This window comes from Henckelia pumila, chromosome 4 (genome assembly GCF_033568475.1).
Source record: "Henckelia pumila isolate YLH828 chromosome 4, ASM3356847v2, whole genome shotgun sequence".
NCBI lineage: Eukaryota > Viridiplantae > Streptophyta > Magnoliopsida > Lamiales > Gesneriaceae > Henckelia > Henckelia pumila.
The window spans coordinates 60,298,579-60,321,279 of NC_133123.1; the positions used below are offsets into that span (position 1 = coordinate 60,298,579).

The 22,701-nt window shown below is 40.7% G+C and overlaps 1 long non-coding RNA gene across 4 annotated transcripts; it reads right to left on the reverse strand.

Annotated features, from left to right (window-relative positions):
• Nucleotides 1-18,123: 18,123 nt before the first annotated feature.
• LOC140863301 (uncharacterized) lies at nt 18,124-21,617 on the reverse strand. 4 transcript variants are annotated; one of them, XR_012143913.1, is made up of 4 exons: nt 21,242-21,617; nt 20,382-21,111; nt 19,945-19,993; nt 18,124-18,394 (listed from the first exon to the last, which is right to left on the reverse strand). It is a non-coding gene; the product is annotated as an uncharacterized lncRNA (long non-coding RNA). The 4 variants fall into 4 exon arrangements; XR_012143915.1 differs by having other exon boundaries at nt 18,124-18,424; XR_012143912.1 differs by having other exon boundaries at nt 19,945-21,111.
• Between the last annotated feature and the right edge of the window lie 1,084 nt (nt 21,618-22,701).

Genomic DNA, 22,701 nt, shown 5'->3' on the forward strand with positions numbered 1-22,701 from the left:
TGTCATAGCAGGTAACTGTTCGATTTTCGGTCATTCTGCTCATGTCTTGATAGATACAGGTGCTTCCCATTCCTTTATCTCTGAGAAATATGTGTTATTGCATGCTTTGCCAACTGAATTGTTGCCTACTGTAGTAGCTGTTACTTCACCTTTGGGTGGAGGAATTGTTTCTGTCCGACTAGTCAGGAACTGTGAACTTTGTTTTGAGGGAAATTTGTTAGAATTCGACTGTATTGTACTTGGGCTGTCAGATTTTGATTGTATTGTCGGGATAGATGCTTTAACCAAGTACAGGGCGACAGTTGATTGTTTTCTGAAGGTTGTCAGGTTCAGACCTGAAATGGCAGACGAGTGGAAATTCTTTGGTAAGGGTTCTCGATCTAGAATTCCTTTGATTTCAGTGTTATCTATGACTCGTTTGTTACAGAGAGGTGCAGAAGGATTTTTGGTTTATGCGGTTGATGTACTGAAATCTAGCCCAGCTTTGGTTGACTTACCAGTGGTTAGAGATTTTGCTGATGTGTTTCCGGAAGATGTTCCTGGATTGCCACCCATTCGAGAAGTCGAATTCAGCATTGACTTAGTGCCAGGTACTCAACCTATTTCAAAAGCTCCTTATCGTATGGCATTTGTTGAATTGAGAGAGTTGAAGGAGCAGCTTGAGGATTTGATTGCCAAGGGATACATCAGACCTAGTGTATCGCCTTGGGGTGCTCCTGTTCTATTCGTTCGGAAGAAGGATGGTTCTATGCGCTCTGTATCGACTACCGCCAATTGAATCAGGCTACAGTTAAGAACAGATATCCTTTACCCCGAATAGATGACTTGTTTGATCAACTGCAGGGTTCTTCTGTCTACTCTAAGATTGATCTGAGGTCAGGCTACCATCAGCTGAGAGTGCGAGAGGAAGATGTTCCTAAGACCGCATTCAGAACGAGGTATGGTCACTTTGAGTTTATAGTCATGCCGTTTGGTTTGACTAACGCTCCAGCTGTTTTTATGGGTTTGATGAACCGTATCTTTCAGCGTTATTTAGATGAGTTCGTCATTATTTTCATCGATGATATTCTTATCTACTCGAAGAACCGTACTGACCATGCAGAGCACTTGAGAATCGTCTTGCAAATTTTGCGAGTTGAGCAGTTGTTTGCCAAGCTATCGAAATACGAATTCTGGTTAGATCGAGTTGTCTTTCTCGGTCATATTATTTCTGAAGATGGGATTTCTGTCGATCCCAGCAAAATCGAAGCGGTTATGAATTGGCCTAGACCGACATCAGTACCTGAGATCCGAAGCTTCATGGGTTTAGCTGGTTATTACCGTCGTTTCATCGAGGGTTTCTCGTCTATTGCCAAGCCTATTACCCAGTTGACTCAGAAGAATGCGCCTTTTGTCTGGACTCTAGATTGTGAGGCTAGCTTTGTTGATCTAAAGAGGAGACTGACCAGTGCTCCAATTCTTACTATTCCGAAGGGTACTGGAGGGTTCACAGTCTATTGTGATGCTTCTAACCGAGGCTTGGGTTGTGTTCTTATGCAGCATAAGCATGTGGTGGCGTATGCATCAAGGCAGCTGAAACCGCATGAGACTCGTTATCCGGTCCATGATCTTGAACTAGCTGCGATCGTCTTTGCTCTGAAGATCTGGCGTCACTATCTTTATGGTGAGTCTTTCGAGATCTTTTCTGACCATAAGAGTCTTAAGTACTTGTTTTCTCAAGCAGAGCTGAATATGAGATAGAGGAGATGGTTAGATCTGTTGAAGGATTTCGACTGTGAAATCAAGTACTATCCGGGGAAGTCTAATGCAGTTGCAGATGCCTTGAGCCGAAAGCTTTGTTCTTTATCTCTTTCTACTTTGGGTGTTTCCCAGTTGATCGATGATTGTTGCACTTTTGGTTTAGAGTTTGAAACAGATAGGGAGACTATCAGAGTGTTTGCTATTCAAGCCGAGCCAGAGATGTTTGTTGCAATCAGAGAAGCACAGAAGTCTGAGCCGAGCATCCAGATTTCAGTAGAGAAAGTCAGATCGGGCCATCAGTCTGAATTCCAGGTTAGAGATGATGTTTTGTTCGTGAATAATCGTATTGTTGTGCCTGATATTTCGGAGTTGAGACAGCGTATTCTCCGAGAGGCTCATTGCAGTCGGTTTAGCGTTCATCCTGGAGGTCGTAAGATGTACAACGATCTGAAGAGTCAGTTCTGGTGGAAGAGAATGAAGGACGATGTTGCGAGATTTGTATCTCGGTGTTTGAATTGTCAGCAAGTGAAAGCAGAGCGGAAGCGACCAGGTGGTCTTTTGCACAGCCTATCTGTTCCTGAATGGAAATGGGATCACATTTCTATGGATTTTGTCACGAAGCTACCACGATCCGTTCGAGGATGCGATGCTATTTGGGTAGTGATCGACCGATTGACGAAGTCTGCGTGTTTTATTCCGTACAGGATGACGTATCGTCATGATCAGATGGCTGATTTGTATGTTAGCAATGTTGTGAGATTGCATGGTGTGCCGAAATCGATCGTTTCAGACAGAGATCCTAGATTCACTTCTCACTTCTGGCACAGTCTTCAGGGGGCACTTGGTACTCGATTGCATCTGAGTACAGCTTATCATCCTCAGACAGATGGACAGTCAGAGCGGACTATCCAGACGTTGGAGGATATGCTGCGAGCGGTAGTGCTAGACTTTGGCACTAGTTGGCAGGATTCTTTGCCTCTTGTCGAGTTTTCTTACAACAACAGCTTCCAAGCGAGTATCGGTATGGCCCCTTTTGAGGCTTTGTATGGTAGAAAGTGCCGATCTCCGTTGTTTTGGGATGAATTGTCCGAGTCACCAGATTTGGGACCGGAGATGCTTAGAGATATGGCAGAGCAGGTTAAGATCATTCAGACCAAAATGAAGTCAGCTCAAGATAGACAGGCGAAGTATGCGAATGTCAGACGTCGACCTCTGAGTTTTGAGCAGGGAGACCGTGTATTCCTTAAGATTTCTCCGTTCAGAGGCACCGTCAGATTCGGTAAGAGAGGAAAGTTATCTCCGAGATTCATCGGTCCGTACGAAATTCTCGAGAAAATAGGCGATCTTGCCTAAAGACTTGCACTTCCTCCATCTTTATCTGGTATTCACGACGTTTTTCACGTCTCTATGCTGCGAAAGTATCAACCAGATATTTCTCATATCCTTCAGCCTGACGAAGACGAGTTAGATGAGACCCTGAGCTATTTTGAGCGACCGATTCAGATCCTTGATCGGAAAGAAAAGCAACTCAGAACCAAGTTGATTCCATTGGTGAAAGCGCAGTGGAGCCGTCACGGCGTCGAGGAAGCGACTTGGGAGACAGAATCTGACATGAGACAGCGATTTTCGGAGTTATTCGGATGACGTGAGTTCTTCTTACTGTCTTTAGTTCTTTATTCTATCTTATGAGTTATGGTTCTTGTGGATTCGAGGACGAAATCTCTTCTTAGTGGGGGAGAATTGTAACGCCCCGTTTTTATCTTAATTGAATTTATTTGAGTTAATCAGAGATTACAGAGTTCTCGAGCCGGTTTGATTTTGATCAGGGTCCTTTTTGCAAAAATTGGATTTTTCAGGGACTAAAACGCAATTATCGGTTTTTATAGATATTTATAAGGATTTTGGACCCACTCTCTTCTCCATCATCTTCCTCTTCACGCCTCCCTCCTCCATTGTTGAAGAAATCGATTCTTCAAGCTTCCAGATTTCATCCCGAGCTCGATCCGGCCGTTGGAATTTATTTCTGAAGGCAGATTATCGATCACTGCAGTGAGAGCTCTGTTATATTGTAAGTTCTTCTACGATCGGATACATTCTAGTTTTTTGATGTTGTTAGAATCGTTCGAGATTCGAGTATGTTGTTCTAGACAGAGTTCTGATCGTTTATTATCTGTCAGTTTTGAAATAGAGCGACGTTCGGATTTGTTATGATTTTTGGAAGCCATTTTCGAAAATCTTGGTTTTGAGATTTGTTGGGTTTGTCTTTTTGTTGTTGTATTAGCATTGAATTGAGTTGTTATCAGTATTGAACTGCTGTCTGCGTTGCCGGTTTGTTCAGTTATAGCCGTTATGCCGTCGGTTTGAGTTTTTGGAGATTTTGAACCGTTTTTGAGTTTGAACTTGGCTTGTAAGTTGATCGTGGTTATTGATCAATCATCTCTTGTATCTGAACAGATTCGTTTGGAGTTGTCAAGCCCAGAGTTAGCAGCTGTTTGATCGTTTCAGAGAATTGGACAAAGAACGGTATAAAGAGTTTTCCTTGAACCGTTGCCTTGTTGTTGTTAGATTGTGTAGTTGTTTATACAATCTCTTTTGTAGCTTATCCAGAGTTGGAACTACTGCATTGAAAGGTAAAAGTAGTCATCGTAGCGGGATAGCATACTCAGGACTGTGGTTCTCGAGTTTTCCTTTTTGAAATCTCATACTTGCATCTACACTTGTACTAGCATGAGGAACTTGTGTATTGTTTGATTGTATTGGTTTTTGTTAAAAGGATTATGTTTTATGTTTCTGTTATGCATTCATCTTGAGCCAATCTTGTTTCATCGGGCAGAACCGCCCTTTTTGTTTAGACGTTTGGGAACTATGATTGAGTGGCCCAGGTCGTAGTCGTTTCGTCTGGTGCTAGCATACTCATTATAGTTGCTCAAAGTCTAGAGGAGTGAGATACAAGGCACCACCTCGATTGGGAGAGTCGGTGAGTTGTTACATGATCTTATCCTCGGGATCCCAAAGGCACAACAGCAATCCCTCGTTATCAGATTTGATATCCCTGTTTAAAGACATGCATTTCATTACGATGTTATTGATTTCGTTATTGTATTGAAAGCATGTTTGTTACTTGTATTACTTGTTATGTTGCTTTTACTGGGAATGTCGTTCTCACCGGTTATCCGGCTGTTGCTTTGTTTTGTATGTGTACTTGGCAACAGGTGGGGCAGAAACAAGTCAGAAGAGGCATGGTTAGCTTCGAGGGCAAGTAGTAGAAGTGAGACTCGGTTTAGAAGTCGAATTAGCATGTTTATCTAGTTTAAGATTGAAGCATGTTAGAACTCGAACTTGATATGTTTTGTTATTCGAATTAGTTTGTATTCGGATTGTAATCTAAAATCGAAGTATGTTGTTGTTGTATCGTTTTAGACTTCTGGTTGTTTTTAGGCCTTCTGAAAGCATGACTTGTTATGGAATGTTTCCCTACACCCTGTTATTGCATATGTATTTGAAGGCATGTCGGACCAAGCGCGGAATCCTTTCTTTATTTTCTGCAGCCTGAGCATTTTCTGCCCAGGCCTTCCGCGCGCGGGCGAGGCGTTCCTCGCGCGCGCGCGAGGCCTCCGTTGGGCCTCTGAATTGTTTGCCCGCGCGCGCGAGCTTGGTACCTCGCGCGGGCGCGAGCCTTTGGTTGGTCTCGGTTGTTGAAGCCCGCGCACGCGCGAGCTTTGTTCCTCGCGCAGGCGCGCGGCGTTTAAAAAAAAAAAAAAAAATTTGAATTGTTTTACTCTTGGATTCTTGTTCGCTTACTTGTTGTTTAATCCGAGATTAGTGGTTTAGAATCGAGGTCTCACATTACCCCTCTGTTTCCTGAAATCCTCCCAACCAACGCAAATTTAAAGGGTTCAGAGAGGGAGGAAATAACCTGATCTGGGAAGAGAATCCCAGGAATCCCATCACGTACCGACGATGCAAGATTCCCAAAATCTGAATCCGAAACCCCTTCAAAGCTCAAAAGTTGCGAATTAACAGACGGAGGAGCCACCACATCCCTGAAAGAGACCTTAGGAGGCGCTGAAAGAGCCGAAACAGCAACAGGAGCAGACGGAGCCAAAGAACTCGAAGGATTGACTGCCGAGTCAAGCACAATGGGTTGACTCGCTGACTCGGCCGAGTCAACTCTCGAGTCAAGAAAGGAGCTACCACCGACGACCGGCGACGGCGAGGGGAGCAAGGAACCGGTCACTAAACCCGAAGACTCGGCCAAATCGGATGTGAAACGGGGAAACTCAGTAGCCGGAGCGGGTTGACTCGCCTGAAATTGGGCGTTTGCAAACGGTGATGGCAATGACAAAATTGATTGCACCATTGGAAAGCCCATGACCTGAGGAGTGTTCGATCCAAAAATCGTCATCAACGGAGCACCGGCGACGGAGTAATTGAGAAAAGACTCCGGAGGGCGAGTGAATAGTGGCAGCCGAGACTCAGATCCAAAATTGCCGGAGTTAGGAAACTCCGATTGACTCACGACCGGTGGCATTGGAAGCGTCTTGGAATGAGGATTCCAAATCGGGGTCTCAATCGATTGGGCACCGCCGGACGCGCCGGATATCGGAGAAACACCGGGCGGCGGTCGCATGAACAGTGACGTCGGAACTTTGACCGGCGAATTGACAGGGCAATCGGACTCCAAATTGGCTGAAATTTGGACCGTGTGTTCGCCTTGAAGAGGCGAATCAGATGATACAACGGGCTTTTCCATCGGAGCACCGACGGCCGGAATCGCATAGTTGGACGGAAAATTCGAAAATTCAATCGAGCATTTGACCGTGCAAAACAACTCCGAATTACCTGAAAATTGAGTATGTTGGTTGCCTTGACGAGGCGGTTCTGATGATACCATGGGCTTGCCGGAATCCGGCACCGGCCGGCCGGACGACGGGGGGCGATTTATGGGGTCAAATTTGGGCTTTTTGGGCTTTTCATTACTTCAAGTTCTTTCATGTATTTTAAGAACAAAGCTACTATGAGTAGCTAAACTAGTTATCTCCTCCTCTTCAAAGGAGGTTGATTTATGTATTAATATGTTGTCTGAATAAATTTCCGAAACTCTTCCCTATCATGTTATTTTCATTTAAAATTAAACTTTTACCATACGCCTTAAGGTAGGAAACGAAATAAGGCTGTGCTAGCTACTGCTGAAGGAGTCTGTGTCAGGAACCATCGGTTGCGATCACGTGGTTCGGTTGTGAGGAACAACCTGTAAAACCCGTTGGACATAACCCGGAAACAGTGTGGTCAAAGAGGTAATTTGCTTTAATTTACTTACGGAAGCATGATGGGCTAAAACTTATTATTAATAAATTTGGAAAATAAAGGGCAGAATAGGTATTATTTAGTTTCAAGGACATGTTCGAGACACTTTTTAATTAATAAGGGATATTTTCAGTATTCGAAAAATAAAAGGGATATAATTGGCTCGTTAACGAAACTTTAGGGATATTTTTAGTAATTATCCCCTAAAAGGTTATCAGTTTAGGTTAAGCAAAGATATAGGGTAAACTGAAATAATGCAAGAAAATGTTTATGGATGTTCGAAGATTTCAAATACTCCCACGTCACCCCTTCTTCAACTCGAAAGAATATCACTAGAAGACTTTGAATTTTACAAGTAATTTGCAAAACCCCGATCCAGTTTAGGACTTAACACTGCCTAAAAAAAAACTCCTAGTACAACACTTCAGTTTCTGTCCTAGACTGATGATAGAATACAGATGAATACAACTCAAAATCCTTAGCACACAAATGATTCTTCAATGATCAGAATAACACTTTAGAGTTTGTGCTTTGAGTTCCTTGATCAAATCTTGAGCATATAAAACTTTGAATATTCTCGTAAAAATAGCAGATCGTAAGAGTGCTCCTTTGATCGATCAAGATCTCTATTTATACCCTTGGATTGTTAACGATCATAAATTCAAATTGAATCTTCATATAGGGTTTTGAATTATTCCCGTTTGATTTGTCACTATCAACAACAAATTCTGGAGCCGACATAGCCCTTTGCATTACAGCACTTCCTTCTGCAGAGAATGTCAGAGTACGAAAGAACTTATCCATAAAAGGCATGGTAGTTGACTGGTGAGAGGTAAACTGATGAAGTCGGTTTAGCGAGTGTAAAATGATGAAATCAGTTTAGCGTTTTTGGCCAGTTGAGCGCGGTGATTGAGCGTGAAGTAGTTTAGCTTCATATATCAGTTTAGCGCTTTATAGTTGCTTGATTAGTTTTGCCTTCTTTTAAGCTTTATAATTGTAACGCCCCATTTTTATCTTAATTGAGTTTAATTGAGTTAATTGGAGATCGCAGAGTTCACGAGCCGATTTGATTTTGATCAGGGTCCTTTTTGCAAATTTTGGAAATTTCAGGGACTAAAACGCAAATTTGGAGTTTAATATATTATCTACACTTAGAATTCATTTGACTTGGTCTCTTATCCTTTCTCTCCTTCCCTTCCATCGGCTAGACTCCATTGAAGACGCCTCTTGGAGCTTTTGAGCTTTCTAATTTCAGTCCGAGCTCGATCCGGCCGTTGGAAATTAATTCTGAAGGCAGTTTAGCGATCACGGCTACGATATCTTCGTTCTATCGTAAGTTTTTCTACGATCAGATACATTCTAGTTTTTGGATGTTGTTAGAATCGTTATAGATTCGAGTATGTTGTTCTTGACAGAGTTCTGATCGTTTATTATCTGTCGGTTTTGAAATAGAGCGACGTTCGAAATTGTTATGATTTTTGGAAGCCATTTTCGAAAATCATGGTTTTGAGATTTGTTGGGTTGTCTTGTTGTTGTTGTATTAGCATTGAATTGAGTTGTTATCGGTATTGAACTGCTGTCTGCATTGCTGGTTTGTTCAGTTATAGCCGTTATGCCGTCGGTTTGAGTTTTGGAGATTTTGAACCGTTTTTGAGTTATGAACTTGGCTTGTAAGTTGATCGTGGTTATTGATCAATCATCTATTGTATCTGAACAGATTCATTTGGAGTTGTCAAGCCCTGTGTTAGCAGCATTTGGTCGTCGAGAATTGGACGAAGAACGGTAAAGAGATTTCCTTGAACCGTTGCCTTGTTGTTGTTAGATTGTATAGTTGTTGATACAGTCTCTTTTGTAGCATATCCAGAGTTGGAAGCTACTGCATTGAAAGGTAAAAGCAGTCATCGTAGCGGGATAGCATACTCGGGACTGTGGTTCTCGAGTTTCCCCTTTGAAATCACATACTTGCATTTACACTTGTTTTAGCATGAGGAACTTGTGTCTTGTTTGATTGTATTGGCTTTTGTTAAATGACTTATGTGTTATGTTTATGTTATGCATTCATCTTGAGCCAATCTTGTTTTCAGCGGGCAGAACCGCCCTTTTTGTTTAGACGTTTGGGAACTATGATTGAGTGGCCTAGGTCATAGTCGTTTCGCCTAGTGCTAGCATACTCATTATAGTTGCTCAAAGTCTAGAGGAGTGAGATACGTGGCACCACCTTGATTGGGAGAGTCGGTGAGTTGTTACGTGAACTTATCCTAGGGATCCCAAAAGCACAGCAGCAATCCCTCGTTTATCATATTGATATCCCGGTTTAAAAGACATGCATTCATTATGTTGTTATTAATTTAATTGTTGTATTGAAAGCATGTTGATTGTTGTATTAATTGTTATGTTGCTTTTACTGGGAATGTCATTCTCACCGGTTATCCGGTTGTTCCTTTGTTTTGTATGTGTACTTGGCAACAGGTGGGGCAGGATCAAGTCAGAAGAGGCATGGTTAGCTCTGAGAGAAAGTTGTAGCAGTGAGACTCGGTTTAGAAGTCGTGTCAGCATGTCTACCTAGTGTTGTTAGAACATGTTTAGATAACGAACTTCATTATTATGTTGTATTGTCATGCAAGCTTTGTCGTGTTGTTATCGTGGCATGTTCTATTTTGGAGTAGTTGTTAAACTCTAGAACTTCATGTATTAATCGGAGGAACTGCATTTATAATGTATGTGTTGATTTGGATTACATTGGAATAGTTTTAGATGGAATTGCAAAGCATGTTTTCTGTTGTTCTGTTTCTCCTGTAGGGGGCGCCCGAGCTGTAATTTTTAGCAGCCCGAGCGCACCCCACTCTGAGAACTCAGTAGCGCCTCTGTCCAGGGCGCGCTCGAGCGGCGGTTTTTGGCCTCCCGAGCGCGGCCCTCTTTAAAAAAAAAAAAAAATTCCTTTGCTTTGCTTTTAGTTCTGAGATCTTGGATGCTTAATTTTTTGTTACTCCTTAATTATATGTTTAGAACCGAGGTCTCACATTAAGTGGTAACAGAGCGTTAAGATTTTTGGTTGAACTAGAGCGAGCGGGTAGATCGAGTCTGCGTGTATTGGCTCCTCGCATGTGTTTGAATTATTTAACTGTGTACTTAATTCCATGCGAGCATGCTTTATTGTTAGAATTATTGAATTACATGGTTATGTGATTTAATTTATAAAGCATGATCTACTTGAAATATAACTGTTTCTGTTATCGACTGGTATCCGGTATTCCAAGCAGTTGTAAGGGCACTGATTGTAGCGATTGAGATATCTCGTGTCCTAACCTTTGATTATCAGATGGGTCCTCGTCGAGTGATAAACCGAAACACACCGCCAGTTATTCCTACGACTGAGCAAGCTAGCACTGAAGTTGATCAGTTGGATGCTTCAGCGACTCCTATGGAAACCTTGCTGAAGAGGTTTCAGTCGTTCAATCCGCCATTATTGATGGGTTCAGAAAATCCAGTTGACTGCGAGAGTTGGTTGGATGATATTGATCAGCTATTCGATTCCATTGATTACACAGATGACCGCAGAATCAGGTTAGTCATTCATCAGCTACGTGGGGTTGCTAAGAGCTGGTGGATCATGACAAAGAAAGCAATAGAGAATAGAGGTACGAAAGTTACTTGGACTCTTTTTAAATCTGAATTCTATAAGAGGTTTTTCCCTATCTCGTATCGTAAGGACAAGGGAGCAGAATTTTCCAATTTGAGACAAGGGAATCTAAACATCGAAGAGTACGTTGCCAAGTTTGATAGTCTATTGCGTTTTGCACCACTAATTGCCGGAGATGAAGAAGCTAAGGCAGATCACTTCATAAATGGCTTGAATCCTGACATCTTCACTTTGGTGAACACTGCTAGGCCAGACAACTTTGCGGACGCCATGAATCACGCAAAGGGAGCAGAAGCAGGCTTGTGGAGGCAAAGAGGTAATCAGGTAGCACCTCAGCAGCAGAGGCAGTATCAGAACCAACCATCTCAGTATCAGAATCAGCCACCGCAGCATCAGAACCAGCAGCAAAGGTATGAAGGTGGAAACAGAAAGGATCAGTACAAGGCAAGAGGTAAAAAGTTCAAGAGGCAGGGGAACAGTTCGTCCAGTTCCAGTGGTTCCAAGCAATTCGGTTCAGGACCGAGTTCTGGGTCATCATCCTTTTACTGCAACAAGTGTGGAGGAAGGCACTCACCGGATCAGTGTGTGGGAGTCTTCGGCAATTGTAACACCTGTCAGCAACCGGAACACTTCTCTAAAGTGTGCCCACAGCGTAACAGAGATAGAGCTCAGAGTGGGAGTTCGTCTAGATTTGCAGCTCAGCCTGAGAGGCAGTCTTCTGCAGTGCACTCTTTCCAGCCTCAGCAGCAGAACAGACAGGGAGGTAGTACCAGTGCAAATCAGCCTCCGAGACAGCAAGCACGAGTCTTTGCTCTGACAGAGGATCAGGCTCAAGCAGCACCTGATGATGTTATAGCAGGTAACTGTTTGATTTTTGGTCATTCTGCTCATGTCTTGATAGATACGGGTGCTTTTCATTCTTTTATCTCTGAGAAATTCGTATTATTGCATGCTTTTCCTACTGAGTTGTTGCCTACAGTAGTAGCTATTACTTCACCTTTGGGTGGAGGAATTGTTTTTGTCAGAATAGTCAGGAACTGTGAACTGTGTTTTGAGGGAAATTTTCTAGAATTCGACTGTATTGTGCTTGGACTGTCAGATTTTGATTGTATTGTCGGTATAGATGCTTTAACCAAGTACAGGGCAACAGTCGATTGTTTTCAGAAAGTTGTCAGGTTCAGACCGGAAATGGCAGACGAGTGGAAATTCTTTGGTAAGGGTTCTCGATCTAGAATTCCTTTGATTTCAGTGTTATCTATGACTCGTTTGCTACAGAAAGGTGCAGAAGGATTTTTGGTGTATGCAGTTGATGTACTGAAATCTAGCCCAGCTTTGGTAGATTTACCAGTGGTTAGAGAATTTGCGGATGTGTTCCCGGAAGATGTTCCTGGTTTGCCACCCATTCGAGAGGTTGAATTCAGCATTGACTTAGTGCCAGGTACTCAACCTATTTCAAAACCTCCTTATCGTATGGCACTTGTTGAATTGAGAGAGTTGAAGGAGCAGCTTGAGGATTTCATTGCCAAGGGATACATCAAACCTAGTGTATCGCCTTGGGGTGCTCCTGTGCTTTTTGTTCGAAAGAAGAATGGTTCTATGCGGCTCTGTATCGACTACCGCAAATTGAATCAGGCTACAGTTAAGAACAGGTATCCTTTACCCAGAATAGATGACCTTTTTGATCAATTGCAGGGTTCTTCTGTCTATTCTAAGATTAATCTGAGGTCAGGCTACCATCAGCTGAGAGTGCGAGAGGAAGATGTTCCTAAGACCGCATTCAGAACGAGGTATGGTCATTTCGAGTTTATAGTCATGCCGTTCGGTTTGACTAACGCTCCAGCAGTTTTTATGGGTTTGATGAACCGTATCTTTCAGCGTTATTTAGATGAGTTCGTCATTATCTTCATCGATGATATTCTTATCTACTCGAAGAACCGTACTGACCATGCAGAGCACTTGAGGACCGTACTGCAGATTTTGCAAGTTGAGCAGTTGTTTGCCAAGCTGTCTAAGTGTGAATTCTGGTTAGATCGAGTTGTCTTTCTCGGTCATACTATTTCTGAAGATGGGATTTCTGTCGACCCCAGCAAGATTGAAGCGGTTATGAATTGGCCTAGACCTACTTCAGTGCCGAAGATCCGAAGCTTTATGGGTTTAGCTGGTTATTACCGTCGTTTCATCAAGGGTTTCTCGTCTATTGCCAAGACAATTACCCAGCTGACTCAGAAGAATGCGCCTTTTGTTTGGACTCCAGATTGTGAGGCTAGCTTTGTTGATCTGAAGAGGAGACTGACTAGTGCTCCAATTCTTTCTATTCCGAAGGGTACTGGAGGTTTCACAGTCTATTGTGATGCTTCTAACCGAGGCTTGGGTTGTGTTCTTATGTAGCATAAGCATGTGATAGCGTATGCATCGAGGCTGCTGAAACCGCATGAGACTCGTTATCCGATTCATGATCTGGAACTAGCGGCGATTGTATTTGCTTTGAAGATCTGGCGTCACTATCTTTATGGTGAGTCTTTCGAGATCTTTTCTGACCATAAGAGCCTTAAGTACTTGTTTTCACAGGCAGAGCTAAATATGAGACAGAGAAGATGGTTAGATCTGTTGAAAGATTTTGACTGTGAAATCAAGTATTATCCCAGGAAGTCAAATGCAGTTGCAGATGCCTTGAGCCGAAAGCTTTGTTCCTTATCTCTTTCTACTATTGGTGTTTCTCAGTTGATCGATGATTGTTGCACTTCTGGTTTAGAGTTTCAAACGGATAGGGAGACTATCAGAGTGTTTGCTATCCAGGCAGATCCGGAGTTGTTTGTTGCAATCAGAGAAGCACAGAAGTCTGAGCCGAGCATTCAGGTTTCAGTAGAGAAAGTCAGATCGGGTCATCAGTCTGAATTCCAGGTTAGAGATGATGTTTTGTTCGTGAATAACCGTATTGTTGTGCCTGATATTTCAAAGTTGAGACAGCGTATTCTCCGAGAGGCTCATTGCAGTCGGTTTAGTATTCATCCTGGAGGTCGTAATATGTACAACGATCTGAAGAACCAGTTTTGGTGGAAGAGAATGAAGAGCGACGTAGCGAGGTTTGTATCTCGGTGTTTGAATTTTCAACAGGTGAAAGCAGAACGGAAGCGACCAGGAGGTCTGTTGCACAGTCTATCTGTTCCTGAATGGAAGTGGGATCACATTTCCATGGATTTCGTCACGAAGCTACCACGATCCGTTCGAGGATGCGATGCCATTTGGGTAGTGATCGACCGATTGACGAAGTCTGCGTGTTTTATTCCGTACAGGATGACGTATCGTCATGATCAGATGGCTGAGTTGTATGTTAGCAATGTTGTGAGATTGCATGGTGTGCCGAAGTCGATCGTTTCAGACAGAGATCCTAGATTCACTTCGCACTTCTGGCATAGTCTTCAGGAGGCACTTGGTACTCGATTGCATCTGAGTACAACCTATCACCCTCAGACAGATGGACAGTCAGAGCGGACTATCCAGACGTTAGAGGATATGCTGCGAGCGGTGGTGCTAGACTTTGGCACTAGTTGGCAGGATTCTTTGCCTCTTGTCAAGTTTTCTTACAACAACAGCTTCCAAGCGAGTATCGGTATGGCGCCTTTTGAGGCTTTGTACGGAAAGAAGTGCCGATCTCCACTGTTTTGGGATGATTTATCCGAGTCACCAGATTTGGGGCCGGAAATGCTTAGAGATATGACAGAGCAGGTTAAGATCATTCAGACCAGAATGAAGATAGCTCAAGATAGACAGACAAAGTATGCGAATGTCAGACGTCGACCTCTAAGTTTTGAGCAGGGAGACCGTGTTTTCCTTAAGATTTCTCCGTTCAGAGGCACCGTCAGATTCGGTAAGAGAGGAAAGTTATCTCCGAGATTCATTGGTCCGTACGAGATTCTCGAGAAGATAGGCGATCTTGCCTACAGACTTGCACTTCCTCCGTCTTTATCTGGTATTCACGACGTTTTTCACGTCTCTATACTGCAAAAGTATCATCCAGATCCTACTCACATCCTTCAGCCTGACGAAGCCGAGTTAGACGAGACTCTGAGCTATTTTGAATGACCGATTCAGATCCTTGATCGGAAAGAAAAGCAACTCAGAACCAAGTTGATTCCATTAGTGAAAGTGCAGTGGAACCGTCACGGAGTCAAGGAAGCGACTTGGGAGACAGAGTCTGACATGAGACAGCGTTTTCCAGAGTTATTCAGTTGACGTGAGTTCTTCTTACTGCCTTTAGTTCCTTATTTTATCTTAGGAGTTGTTGTTCTCGTTGATTTCGAGGACGAAATCTCTTCTTAGTGGGGGGAGAATTGTAACGCCCCATTTTTATCTTAATTGAGTTTAATTGAGTTAATCGGAGATCGCAGAGTTCACGAGCCGATTTGATTTTGATCAGGGTCCTTTTTGCAAATTTTGGAAATTTCAGGGACTAAAACGCAAATTTGGAGTTTAATATATTATCTACACTTAGAATTCATTTGACTTGGTTTCTTATCCTTCCTCTCCTTCCCTTCCATCGGCTAGACTCCATTGAAGACGCCTCTTGGAGCTTTTGAGCTTTCTAATTTCAGTCCGAGCTCGATCCGGCCGTTGGAAATTAATTCTGAAGGCAGTTTAGCGATCACGGCTACGAGAGCTTCGTTCTATCGTAAGTTTTTCTACGATCAGATACATTCTAGTTTTTGGATGTTGTTAGAATCGTTATAGATTCGAGTATGTTGTTCTTGACAGAGTTCTGATCGTTTATTATCTGTCGGTTTTGAAATAGAGCGACGTTCGGAATTGTTATGATTTTTGGAAGCCATTTTCGAAAATCATGGTTTTGAGATTTGTTGGGTTGTCTTGTTGTTGTTGTATTAGCATTGAATTGAGTTGTTATCGGTATTGAACTGCTGTCTGCGTTGCTGGTTTGTTCAGTTATAGCCGTTATGCCGTCGGTTTGAGTTTTGGAGATTTCGAACCGTTTTTGAGTTATGAACTTGGCTTGTAAGTTGATCGTGGTTATTGATCAATCATCTATTGTATCTGAACAGATTCGTTTGGAGTTGTCAAGCCCTGTGTTAGCAGCATTTGGTCGTCGAGAATTGGACGAAGAACGGTAAAGAGATTTCCTTGAATCATTGCCTTGTTGTTGTTAGATTGTATAGTTGTTGATACAGTCTCTTTTGTAGCGTATCCAGAGTTGAAAGCTACTGCATTGAAAGGTAAAAACAGTCATTGTAGCGGGATAGCATACTCGGGACTGTGGTTCTCGAGTTTCCCTTTGAAATCACATACTTGCATTTACACTTGTTCTAGCATGAGGAACTTGTGTCTTGTTTGATTGTATTGGCTTTTGTTAAATGACTTATGTGTTATGTTTATGTTATGCATTCATCTTGAGCCAATCTTGTTTTCAGCGGGCAGAACCGCCCTTTTTGTTTAGACGTTTGGGAACTATGATTGAGTGGCCTAGGTCGTAGTCTTTTCTCCTAGTGCTATCATACTCATTATAGTTGCTCAAAGTCTAGAGGAGTGAGATACGTGGCACCACCTCGATTGGGATAGTCGGTGAGTTGTTACGTGATCTTATCCTCGGGATCCCAAAAGCACAGCAGCAATCCCTCGTTTATCAGATTGATATCCCGGTTTAAAAGACATGCATTCATTATGTTGTTATTAATTTAATTGTTGTATTGAAAGCATGTTGATTGTTGTATTAATTGTTATGTTGCTTTTACTGGAAATGTCGTTCTCACCGGTTATCCGGCTGTTGCTTTGTTTTGTATGTGTACTTGGCAACAGGTGGGGCAGGATCAAGTCAGAAGAGGCATGGTTAGCTCCGAGAGAAAGTTGTAGTAGTGAGACTCGGTTTAGAAGTCATGTCAGCATGTCTACCTAGTGTTGTTAGAACATGTTTAGATAACGAACTTCATTATTATGTTGTATTGTCATGCAAGCTTTGCCGTGTTGTTATCGTGGCATGTTCTATTTTAGAGTAGTTGTTAAACTCTAGAACTTCATGTATTAATCGGAGGAACTGCATTTATAATGTATGTGTTGATTTGGATTACATTGGAATAGTTTTAGATGGAATTGCAAAGCATGTTTTCTGCTGTTCTGTTTCTGCTGTAGGGCGCGCCCGAGCTGCAATTTTTAGCAGCCCGAGCGCACCCCACTCTGAGAACTCAGTAGCGCCTCTGTCCAGGGCGCGCTCGAGCGGCGGTTTTTGGCCGCCCGAGCGCGGCCCTCTTTAAAAAAAAAAAAAAATTTCCTTTGCTTTGCTTTTAGTTCTGAGATCTTGGATGCTTAATTTTTGGTTACTCCTTAATTAGATGTTTAGAACCGAGGTCTCACAATAATTTTGTAAACATCAAAACTAAATTTTCCAACGGTAACATATACTGAATCGTTTTATTTGGGTAAATGAGCTGAGAGATATGTCCAAATACCAAATCTGGTGTTTTTGAACTAGTTGCAGTATCAATTGCATCCCCGTGGATTGTGTCCACCAACTTCCTAGATAACATCAAAATTAGTCGAGTTGATCTAAAATACGACTTTTAGATTCTTGAGTTTATTTCTTTTCAACCTTTTTTGCTACTAGTCATTTATATCACCTAGCTATGTGATATACTTGAAAGAATTAGCTGCGCTTAATTTCCAACTTGCCTAAATTCTTGTTTGAACTTCTCAAAATTTTTGACTTGCATGTGATCTACCAACTACATACACACTTGAGTTATTGTATAATTTTGTTTGTGATATTTTTTTTGTTTTTCTTAAAATAATTTTTTAAAAATATTTTAATCCTATTAAAGAGATTTTTTTACATCTTTAATCCTATTATTAAGGAGATAAGATAAGTAGTTATTTTTGAAATTTACAAGCTTTGGAGTGGTTTGGTAAAAGGTCATTTAATTGTGTAGAAGGATGGTTATCAATTGAATGCTTGCATGTCTACAAATTTTGAATTTTGTGTATGTGTTTAGGTGTGCTTTGTCTTGGATGCCTATATATTTTTTGGGGTTTTCACATCCCTCACTCCTTATTTTAAGTTTCGTCTTCGAAACTTGATTCGACTTGCCCTTCAATCCTTATTTTAAGTTTCGTTTTCGAAACTTGATTCGACTTCCCCTTCAAAAAGATCAGGATACTGTTTCTGCATCTTCTCACTACAACAAAAACTGCTTTTCGCTGCGTGCAAATTGGCTTTCCGCAGCGCGCAGTGCAAGGTGCACAATTCGAAGTTATTCATAGCGCGCAGTGCACTCGCACGCTGTGAAATGAATTATTGGCAGCACACAAATGCACGCTATGAAAAGTTTATTAACAACACACATTTGCATGCCGCGAAAAAATATGTCGACAACACACTATGATGCGAATGTAACAAAAACTTCAATAAATTAAACAAAGAATTGATAACGAATAACTAAACAAAAACTTTCAATTTCATTCATGAAAACGAAAGAACCAAGTCTTTATAACAAACTAAGCACAATTGCAAGTCTAATTCAGAATTAATACACTAGTTTCTTCATCATGCTACCAAAAACACCATACAAAATATCTCAAAAAACTATCTACACATAACAGTTCCACTGTGTTGTACTAAAAGCTCCAACTTTTGATGGTGTAACTCCAAAGCCCATTCCGCGGACTCTTGGCATCAGCAGCTTCGTATTCTTGCCAATCAGAACCAGCCTGCTTAGAAGAACGAGACTCATTAATAGCCTGGAACATTACAAAGACAGATTGAAAAAATGCAGTCACGGTGAGTAAAGAATTAACAAAGGAAATGCAAAATGGCTATGACATAGAATGGAGATGTGCTTTCAACTGCATTTTGAGATCAAAACATCAACACATAACATGAACATAACCCTTCACAGATTTTGACAAGAATGTATGACAACCCACTATCTGCAATTTCAAGTAAAAATAAAAGTATACATAAATCCTTAGCACATAATAAATATACTATTAATACATAATACTATCCAGTTTCCTCAAAATTTCAAATAATAAAACTTGATACAAAAGGACAAGCAACAATAAGATACTCCCTGAGAATATTTAATCTCTAGATTTCTATGTCTTAGAGCAAAGACCAGAAACACAATCAAACAAACTTCAGGTAAAACCAAACATGGAAAGAAGAAACAAAAAAAACCACAATATTCATGCTGCGAGTGGCGCTTGAGTAAATGTCATCAAATAACTCGATAGAATTCCCAGAGTTTGCAGCCATTACACGAAAGTGAACTAACAATGCAAATCATTCTCGTAAAATGGTACATTTAAAGAGATCTGGAGCCATTTATAGTGTTTCCAGGTTTTTTTAATAAATTTTAACATTAGCAGTGTCAACTACGGCATCAACTCTTCAACTAATATTAGCAATTATGTAGCAGGTACTTCCAATCTTGTTCTCTCTTCTTCATAACTTCACATGTCATTGATCCATTAGGACTAAATCTAATTGTCCACGTTATGTTATTCTACAAGAATAATTAAAATAGTCTCATGCACAAGAGAAGTGATGAGTGAGAGAAAATGAATGAAAACTAGAGCAGCACATTACTTCTAAATAATAAGTACAACAATAAAATTCGATTTGATGTTTCAGAATCCCTTGACCTTATTATTATAAACCAAAACTAGTTGAACTAAAATAGATATGAAAAAGAAACAAGAAAAGGGCAATTATTGTGATTAGGGCATCAATAGCCACCGCTTTCTAGCTACCTTGCTGCAATAGTGCAACAACTGGTGTGTTCTGGTTTGAGTGCAACCATGGTTGTCCAGTAGAATAACCAACAGGTGCAGAGATTTGGGATGAATGTTGGAACTGAGGCGGCACGTTAATTATGTTTTGTGACAATCCAAAATAATATGGTGCAAACTGAAAGGAGGTAAAGACGATAAAATTTGTTGTTCTTCAAAGCATATGAGAGAAAGAAATATCTGCCGATTTTCTTACAGTGTTGGATGTCAAGCAATCATCAAGAAACACAACAAGTGTTTTTGCAAACATTTGGGTAATATAAATTTCCTAAAAGCCATCTCAAATATTAAGAAAGATGCTTCAAAAATAATAATTGGGACAAAGGGGGGTTGTTCTCTAAATGACGTATAATCATACATCTTTGAGATACTCTAACAAACTGCATTAATAATACAATACAGCTGTACAGAAGTCGGAAGCAAAGAAACAAAAGGTAAAGGAAAACATCAAACACGAAATATAATACCTAGAAGGTCCAACAGATCCATAAATATGCTTCAAAGTGTAATCATCCACTGCACTACCAAAGTCAATAATGAGCCTAAAAATTGATAGATAAAGACATGAAAGCTAAGCCGAAAAATATAAGATAAATGCTTCGAAAACACAATATTAAAGAATTGAAATATTAACGTAATAATTTATTTAAAAAAAAATAATTATTTAATGAAATGCCACCTCCCATGTATAACCGAAAGTCCAAAATAGGGTACAATCAACTTGAAGACACATTATCAATCAACATATATCATTTACTATTCATGTAGATGAATAAAGCACCATAATCAGTACTAATGTCATCGCTTACATTGAAGACCTAAAGAAATGTGTGGAATATCTAGCTTGATAGTTGATAATGTACATGAAGTTGAGCATATGTGAATACCATATTTGAGTCCTTACCTGGATTCATTAGGATTCAGTTACTGGCACGGTGCGAACTTTGCAATAGGAGGTGCAACCATCATGCGGTTTAAAGAATCTTGGTTTGAAAATGGTGTAATTCCTTTCTCTCTTGAATCCAAGTTGAGCAGTACACTCAATTCAAAGAGAGAGCAAATCTTTTTGTCAATGAAGGTTCACATGAAACCTAAAGGGCTATTATCAAGGTGTTTTTCACAATTGATATAGGGAAAAATGATAGTGATGCGGGCATAAGAAAGTTGAGTTTAGAACAACAGAAAGATGCCATACCCATGATAATCAGTTATTACTCAACACAAATAAGAGTAAACAACACTAAGAACTGCTGCTCCTGTACTTTTACTCTATAAAAAATCAAGCCAGTCAATTCCAATTAAATGGCTATGTTTTTCATGCTTATTTTCTTTGTTTTTACATTCCTGTAGAATCTGTATACGAAAGGGCCAAGGACATTTTGGATACACAACATGGGTCCGATTGGCTATTTGCTTGTAGCTACAATTAAAGTCAAAGATTAAATCTCTGAAAATATACAAACCAAACAAGCCACCTTGAATTCAACTGCAAAGATACATGCCTACAAAATCCTTCATATCTCAGATTGGAATCCCATAAATAACTTAATTCTCCGGCAAATCCATTTTCATTACCAGATGCAACAAGGAAGTTGAAATGTCTACAGAATTCGTTAATGCCACAAAGAGTCACTCTGCATTGTCACAAAATGATAGCTGTTAAAACTAGTGATGGACTCCAGAATTTAGCTAAGATAACATATGGAACTTTGGCGGTGAATCGTCTGGAAATAAAAAAATGAAAAAATCGGTTGGAAATCTTACATAAGAGAATTCGCACAGTACGTCTTGCGAGAAGGGTTCGAGTAGGGCGAAAATGGAGCGAGAAAGTTTCGATTCGAGCCATATATATTCTATGGTTGTACTACAAGGCATGGCGGTCGTCGGCCCTTCTCCGGCGAAGTACGATGGTTGCGATGCTAACAACTCAAGATCCAGAGAAAACGGGTAGGGACTAGGTTTTGGATGGGATGTGATTTGGGTTTCTCAATCGATTGATCTTTGAAAAAAAACAATCAGAGGGAGAAGAATCTATAGTATTTCCTGGACTCACGGCGCGGTGAGAAGAGAAGACGAGCATTTGGTGTTTATGAGATTAGGGATTTGGCATTTTTTATTGAACCTGGGAAAAATCCCTACAACGGCGTAGCACACGCTGCATATATTATTCTATTTCACTATTATTAACAACACACATATTGCACACCGTGGATAAATTTTTTTACTGCGTACTTTTATTTTCACATCATTATAACTATTATTTACAGTGTGCAATAATTATACGCTGTTATTTTTCTAAGATATTAATATATTAACAACACAAACAAATGTGTGTGCTATTAATAACCATATCAACGACGCGCTTTTATTGTGCGCTTTTGATGTCGCGCTGCGAAAAGTCATATTTTGTAACACCCCAAAATTATCCTAATCGAGATGTTAGGAGATTAAAATTGATAATCAGAGATTAAGAAATTCGAGGATTGAATTGTTATTCGAAAAGGGACTGAATCGCAAACTTTGAAAATTCAAGGACCAAAGTGCAATTTTGAGAGTTGACTGGGTCTTTTAGTATATAAAGGGAGAGAGAGAGGCGTGCATCACCATTTTTTCCCATTCCTTCTCCTTTCATGCCATCACCATTGAAGCGCCTCCCCAAGCTTCCAGATTTCGGATTCAGCTCGATCCGTCCGGTAGAAATATAATCTGAAGACATATTCGCGATCACGACTGCGAGAGCTCCACCGTACCGTAAGTTTTTCTTCGATCCAGTATACTTCGATTTTGGGATGTTGTCAGAATTTGTTTAAATTCGGATATGTTATTCTTGAGCTAAGATAGATAGTATAATTGAAGTCGGATCGGAAAAAGAACGTCGTTCGGAATTGTTATGATTTAGGGCATAATTCAAAAATGGGGTTGTACAATTTGTTGGATTTTGGATTTAGTTGGATATTTTGTTGATGTTGGAAGTTGTTTTGGATCTATTTATTGTTGTCTCTGGTTTTCAGTTGATCAGATTATAGCCGTTATGCCGCTGGTTTTAAATTTTCATATTTTGGGGATTTTGATTGAGATTTCGGATTTGATTGAATTGATTGGTTGATATTGTACTCGTTTATATCTTCGTACAGATTGGTTGAAGATCGTGGAGTTCAGAATTAGCAAAATTCGAATCGTTGAAGATTTGATCGAGACGGTAACGAGTTGACTTTAATCGTTGA